General features: G+C 38.7%; 1 long non-coding RNA gene across 1 annotated transcript; it reads left to right on the forward strand.

Moving 5' to 3' along the window:
* Positions 1-6,060: 6,060 nt before the first annotated feature.
* LOC125261691 lies at positions 6,061-7,492 on the forward strand. Its single transcript, XR_007183410.1, has 2 exons — positions 6,061-6,457; positions 7,270-7,492. It is a non-coding gene; the product is annotated as an uncharacterized LOC125261691 (long non-coding RNA).
* The last annotated feature ends 358 nt before the right edge of the window (positions 7,493-7,850 follow it).

Genomic DNA, 7,850 nt, shown 5'->3' on the forward strand with positions numbered 1-7,850 from the left:
AGGGCTACACCTACTGACACCCCAACCCATGCAGCAGCTGGCAGAAGTCAGTCATCAGACCAAACTGGATTTCAAGTAAGAAGGGTAAGAAAGCTATTCTATAGCCCATGGAGAGAAAAAAAATCACTTTGATATATGTGATATTCCTGTTTGTGCACAGCTTCCCTGTCAAACAAATATATTTACTGTATAAAACAAATTAAAAAAATACTATATCAGGTCGGCTTTGTCGAGTTCAGATGCCCTCACTCCGCAACACGCCATTCATGCCCGCACGCACGCGCGCCACGCCCCACTTCACCTCACCTCGAGTTTGCTGCTGGCTGAAAACTTATGACAACTATTCCTGCGAAAATGCAACTGCTGTCTGGCGATAAGAAGCGAAAAAGAAAAAAGGCCCTAGATGGATGCATACCGTGCATTTCTTTCAGGTAGGGCTAGCCTATGTTCACAAACCTGAAAGTTTTGTCTATTTAAGGGTTATTTATACATTTAACGCTGCATTAATAGTTTGACCACAATCAACACATCTGCCTGATTTGATACTTATGAAATATATGTCATATTATAATTTAAATTATTGTATTGTGCTATGCATTGCGTTTTGAACCATGGTAAACACTTGACCGATAGGTTGGGCTGTCAATACCAGAAGAGAAGCATTCCATGGACGCACATCCATGAACCACATTATTAGACAGTTTTCTAAGGATGCATGGTTTTTTAAAACTATTTAAAAATCATAATACAGCATCAGCTACATAATGCTATTCTTAAATCTACACTTACACAGGATAATACATCAAAAGTTTAAACCCTCGCTCTGTCTTTGCATGTTTGATGTCCACATATTCTTGTTGAAGAAATGACATAATTTCAATGAAGAATTTCAAAATAATTTTTATTTTCTTTTATTCAAATTTGAAAATTCGGGTTGTAATAGTCAAATATTGTGATAAAGCTGTGATAAAGTATGCAAACGCAGCGCGAGCGTCACTACGGGAGCGTCACCTGACTGCACGCGGCTACTCTCACCGATCAGTTGCATCCAGCCCCAGCCAATGTCGAACACTGCGCTGGCTGCCTCAGGCGGCTGATCTCGAATCGCTCTCGTGGTATTTTGAAGCCGACTTTAGGCTTGTTCGACTTGATGCAGCGCCGCAAAGACCGATCGGCGGCTGACTTGAAGCAGTGCATGCCGGTAAGAAATGTTGTCCGACTTGAGACAGCGCTGACATCATGTGACTGTGACGTGTGGCTTTAAAGTACCGCGAGAGCGATTCGAGATCAGCCGCCTGAGTTAGCCAGCGCAGTTTCTCAAGAGGAGCTGCACGAGCGCTGATGACGACACAGCTGTTTCATGATTGGCCGGATTCACGGCATGACAACGATCACGTGTGTTTCGTGTTTATTGTCATGCCTTCAGCTCCACTAATGCTCAAAAATCTGTGTTTTTATAACAGTTAAAGCTCTTTTCATGTAGTCGCGATGTTGTATTGTGTCATGTTTATCAAAATAAAATGGATAAAAAACAAAGACCCCACTACATTGTTATTTAAATAACATACGCTTATGTTGAACTTTATTCTTGTAAAAACAGACGCTGTAAGCAGTACTTAAAGTTTTGAATGAAAAGGTCTCTGAAACATCAGTGTATTAGTCAAATATTGCATTTATTTCACTTCAGCTGTGATAAAGTATGCAAACCGATGCAAACGCAGCGCGAGCGTCACTACGAGAAGCAGAAAGTGTCCGACTTCACGTCTCCGTTTTCAGCTCCTCCCCGCCTGCACGCGGCTAATCTCGCCGATCGGTTGCATCCAGCCGCAGCCGATGTCGAACACACCTAATGTCACGCCGCCACGGACACGCCCTTCAGTGAAAACTCTAGATCTTCGCAATTTAACGTCACAAAGGCCTTTAGATTAGACTGACCAAATATGGCATTGATCTGATAAAAGCTCTAGGAGGAGTTCGTTAAAGTACAACGTCTGGAAAATGCAAAAATCTGTGAATTAATTAAAAATATCTGACTTCCTGTTCGGTTTCAGATTTCGCTTCAAGAGACTTTTTTGTAGGTACTGGGCTGATAAATGTGTGTACCGAATTTCAAAACCCTAGTGAAATGTAGCGAGAGGGGCTGTACGTTAGATGGCGCTATCGAGCCATTTTGCCACGCCTAATGCTGCGACCCATAACAGACGTAAATTTTCACCACTTCTGACGCCATACGTCACAGTCACATGGTGTCGGCGCTGTCTCAATTCGGATAAAATTTCTTACCCGCATGCACTGCTTCAAGTCAGCCGCCGATCGGTCTGTGTGGCGCTGCATGAGCTCGGCTGTGGCCGGATGCAACCGATCGGCCAGAGTATCCGCGTGCAGTCAGGGAGGAGCTGAAAACAGAGACATGAAGTCGGACACTTTCTGTTTCCCGTATGACGCTCGCGCTGCGTTTGCATACTTTATCACAGCTGAAGTGAAATAAATGCAATATTTGACTAATACACTGATGTTTCAGAGACATTTTCATTCAATACTTTATGTACTGCTTACAGCGTCTGTTTTTACAAGAATACATAAACATAAGAATATATTATTTAAATGCCAATGTAGTGGGGTCTACATTTTTTATCAGTTTTATTTTGATAAACATGACACAATATAACATCGCGACTACATGAAAAGAGCTTTAACTGTTATAAAAACACAGATTTTTGAGCATTACTGGAACTGAAGGCGTGACAGTAAACACGAAACACACGTGATCGTTGTCATGTGGTGAATCCGGCCAATAATGAAACAGCTGTGTCGTCATCAGAGCTCGTGCAGCTCCTCTTTAAGGCTTGTTCGACTTGATGCAATGCTGCACAGACCAATTGGCGGCTGACTTGAAGCAGTGTATGCTGGTAAGAAATTTTGTCCGACTTGATACAGCGCAGACGCCATGTGACTGTGACGTATGGCTTCAAAGTGCTTTTTTTTTTTTTTTTTTTTTTTTTTTTATAAATGAATATATAGTCCTGGACTGAAGACATCAACATGGCAATATTCAGTTACAGTCAAAGCGCCACCTGTTGGCAGCAGGAAGTGTGGCATTTCGAAATGACTTATATAATTCATAATTCTCTATTAGAGTTTAAAATTCAGAGCCTGTTTAGTCAAAAAACCCACATTCAAACCAAAATAGCAGACTTCCTGTTGGTCGGAGCTAATGACTGTAAATTAGAAAATTGTCCAGCTTAATGAGAACAATGAGTGTACCGAGTTTGGTGACTGTAGGTTAAACTAACCCCCCCACTTTTGTCAAAAGGTGGCGCTATAGAGGCCCTGCTCCCCGCCCGTTTCTACGGTTTGCCCATGTCTACTGGTTGATATCTCTGATGTGTGCATTGAGTTTCATGCAATTTGAAGCATGTTAAGAGTCTCAAAATCTTCCAAAACAAATATTAAAGTTTGATGCGTTGCCATGGCAACAGTGTTTGTGATATCACTATTCTTTTCAAAGGTCTACATTCACCATGTCTTGACATTATTCTGGTGAAGTTTGAAGCAAATCGGATTTTGAAAGTGACACACTTCCTGCTGCCAGTTGGTGGCGCTATAACTTTGACTCACAATAGTGCCCTAGTTATTGGCGATTCTATTACACGGAACGTGAAAATAGAGACACCAGCCACCATAGTCACGTTTGCCGGGATCCAGAGCACCTGACATCAAAGCAAATTTAAAAGTGCTGGCTAATGCTAATCATAAATATTCTAAAATTATTATTCACGTCGGCACAAATGATGTTCGACTTTGCCAGTCGGAGATCACTAAAATTAACATTAAAGAGGTGTGTGAACTCGCAAGTACAATGTCAGGAGAAGTAATTTGCTCTGGTCCCCTTCCTGTTCGTCGGAGTGATGAGAAAGTTAGCAGATTATCATCATTTAATGGCTGGCTGTCTAAGTGGTGTCCGCAGAATAATATAGGCTTCATAGACAATTGGAAAAGTTTTTGGGGCAGACCTGACCTGTTGAAAAGAGATGGTATTCATCCGTCCCGGGATGGTGCTGCTCTTCTCTCTAGTAATATGGCACATAGTCTTAGAGCTGAAACATGACAAACTGGGGCCCAGGACAGGAAGCAGCCAGACTGGCTAAACCGACCGTCTGCTAGCTGCCTCACGTTACAGAAGTCAGATAAATCCCAACACATAGAAACTCTTACACCTAGATATTATCACATAAAGACTGTGTCTGTACCCCGAATTAGTAAAAACAAAAAACTTCCAAACCCATTTAATGGTAAAAATTTAATTGATGTTCAACAAATAAAAATAGAGATAATAATGATAAACAAATGATAAAGCTTGGGTTTAGGGGTGTCCTCGACTACGGATTTACATAGTCGAATCCGATTCAAATCAGATTGCCTATATTCGACTGATAGTCGAATCATATATGTTGGGGTTGGGGGGGGGATTTGAGCTTGAAAAACAGCAGTCCACTAGAGAGTGCGCACGGACTTTGAAAGGGCGGCGCGCTGAACTGTGCACGAGATGGAGCGGGACACGGAAAATGAAGTAGGCCTATAGCCTATAGCCTACAGCCTATAGCCTACCCGCGGGCGCGGCTTAAGACAACTTTTATTGTCTTTCACACACAGCACAGAGAAACGTCTTTCTAATAAACCGACCAAACTGCCTGTCAAGTGATAGACGAAACTGACAATGATTTTATCTGTTTTAAACAAATGAAAGGCAATGTGGATACACATTCACAGCCACGATGTACAGAACACCACACAAAGATATAGAAGAAAACGAATAAAAACATTTTGGATCAATAAACCTTAAAATATATATATATATATATATATATATATATATATATATATATATATATATATATATAATAACTGCAGAAAAGCCACACTGCAGATATACATTTCATATGTCGGCAAATCAAATTACATCGGCTAAACTGTCTGTGCGAGCAAGCTTTAACTCTACAGCGCAACATTGATGCACCAAAAAATTAAATTAATTTAATAAAAAGAATTATATATTTTTTTTTATCAAACATTAATTTACAGAATTGAATTAGAACAGAAATATGATCGAGTCAAACTGCAAAATGCCTTAAGTGCAGGGGAACATATATTCAAAACACAAGCCACAAATAATTAAATTAGATAACCCAGAGTGATCAATACATAAATTAAAATTAAAGGTGCCCAAGAATGCTTTTTCACAAGATGTAATATAAGTCTAAGGTGTCTCCTGAATGTGTCTGTGAAGTTTCAGCTCAAAATACCCCATAGACTTTTTTAAATTAATTTTTTTAACTGCCTATTTTGTGGCATCATTAACAATGCACTGATTTACACTCGGCGCCGCCCCCTTAAATCGCGTGCTCCCTGCCACATGAGCTGTCGACTATATTACAGCGCATTTACAAAGTTCACACAGCTAATATAACCCTCAAATGGATCTTTACAAGATGTTCGTCATGCACGCTGTATGCATGCTTCGAATTATGTGAGTAAAGTATTTATTTGGATGTTAAAGTTTTATTCTGAGTGAATTTGAGGCTGTCCTCCATGGCTAACGGCTAATGCTACACTGTTGGAGAGATTTATAAACAATGAAGTTGTGTTTATGCATTATACAGACTGCAAGTGTTTAAAAAAATGAAAATAGCGACGGCTCTTGTCTCCGTGAATACAGTAAGAAACGATGGTAACTTTAACCACATTTAACAGTACATTAGCAACATGCTAACGAAACATTTAGAAAGACAATTTACAAATATCAGTAAAAATATCATGCTATCATGGATTATGTCAGTTATTATTGCTCCATCTGCCATTTTTCACTGTTGTCCTTGCTTACCTAGTCTGATGATTTATGGAATTACGTTTGTTCCAAAAATAATGAACGTAACTTTTCAAAAAAACTAATAAAAATATAAATTGAAACTGAATAAAATGTCTCTGAAACTTAAAAAAATAAATCGCAGGCAAAATGTTTGACTTTGTTTTTAATTAACTTTGTTGCTAACAGTTTCTTTTCTTTCTTTCACTGATCTTTACTTACAAAAGCATTTCCAGAGTTTTCATTTATGCTTCTGAAGTTTTCGTTTACGATCCCAGAGTTTTCGTTCGTCTCTCTGACACAAATCTCTCGCGGGGGCGGGGCCAGCAGTGGTGTGTTCTCATTGGCTTACTGAGTTTTTGATTGACAGCTTCTACTTGACCTGGAAGTGAAGACGTCAGTGTTGTGTTTACATGTGTGGAGGTGAGCGTCTGTAAGCGGCTTCTTATTTCATTTTAGTGATGTAAAGATAGGAGTTTTTATTATTTTATCTGTAGCTGCTGCTACTATGGTGAGATGATTTCTTAGGCCTAGCACAGACGAATGATATAATCATCATTATCATCAGTCATCGTCGTTATCTGGATACTTGCGGTAAGTAAGTGTTTTTTACGTTTACAAAATCAATATAAGTAACATTACTTGCTTTTGCTTTTTCAGATGGAGAGGTATTTTAGAGCTCATTTAGAGCCCACTTTATACAGCAGTGTTGTGTTGATTTAACAACATTACAGGATCTGGTTATGTACTGTACATACAGCCTTGGATTAGATCATATTTAAAGGGGAAAAGGTAGTCTTTAATAATAATACATATAAAGTACTGTGCAAAAGTCTTAGGACACCATTAGATGTTGTTTTAGCAATGGTATAGTGACCATATAATTTTTTTTTCAGTCTTCTTATTAGGATATGACCAGGAAATACTTTAAATTTGTAAGCATTATTAAAAAACAGGGAAAAAAGACTTCTGCAGGCTAAAGTGGCAAGTATTTAGTGACCTCTTCTTACACTTGAGTAATAGTGAGAACCTGGCTCTCTCAAACCTAAATGGAATGGAAAATGACTGGAAGGCCAAGAAAACTTTCAAAATCTGATCACAAGTTTCTCCTTTGAAAAAACTGGAAGTCTAGGAGGTCACATTAAATACTGATTTTTGCTTATAGAATCCATTTTGTTCACATGGATGGTCATTAAAACATTGCTAAAACAACAAAGCTAAGACTTTTGCACAGTAGGCCTACTGTATGGCTAAATGCAAAACCTAATACATAAAAAAGTAATTATGGCTGAAATTATATATAATTTGTTTGAAATAAATATTTTAAGTCTGCATAATTTGTTATGTGGGAATTCAAAGCAGTTTGTATTGTTAGATTATAATACATCTGATTTCTTATTTTCCAGGGAGTGGAGCAACTTTTCCATTAACAACATTCTGATGCTGACCCAGAGGAGGGAGTGGTAGCCCCAGAGATCCACTGTCCCCATCAGACAAGAATCTTATTTTGTTCAGACACATCACCTTTGACTGACTGGGATCTTGATCTTCAGACACCTGATATTATGCAAATATTTTAATTTTTTTGGAGCTCTAGATTAAAACAAGACACAGTTCACAAACACACAAGAGGTTGTACTTTATTCTTATTAGTCCATACTGATCTTGGATTAGCATACCAACAACATATGAATGTTAAAGTGATAGTTCACCCCAAAAAAATTCTCATATATTTTGCTCACCCTCATGCAGTCCAAGATGCGTATTACTTTCTTTCTACAGATAAACATGAATTAGGATTTTTGGGAAAATAATACATGTCTTCGAGTCCTAAAGACACATTAATCCATGCGACCCCAGTGGATGAATCAATGTCTTCTGAACTGAAACAATAGATGAGAAAAATACTAATGATTTAAACTGTTTTAATTATTAACAATCGTTTCCCACCAACCATCATACGTGTATGGGTTACAGTCCACTTATG

Source organism: Megalobrama amblycephala, unplaced genomic scaffold (genome assembly GCF_018812025.1).
Source record: "Megalobrama amblycephala isolate DHTTF-2021 unplaced genomic scaffold, ASM1881202v1 scaffold464, whole genome shotgun sequence".
Taxonomy (NCBI): domain Eukaryota; kingdom Metazoa; phylum Chordata; class Actinopteri; order Cypriniformes; family Xenocyprididae; genus Megalobrama; species Megalobrama amblycephala.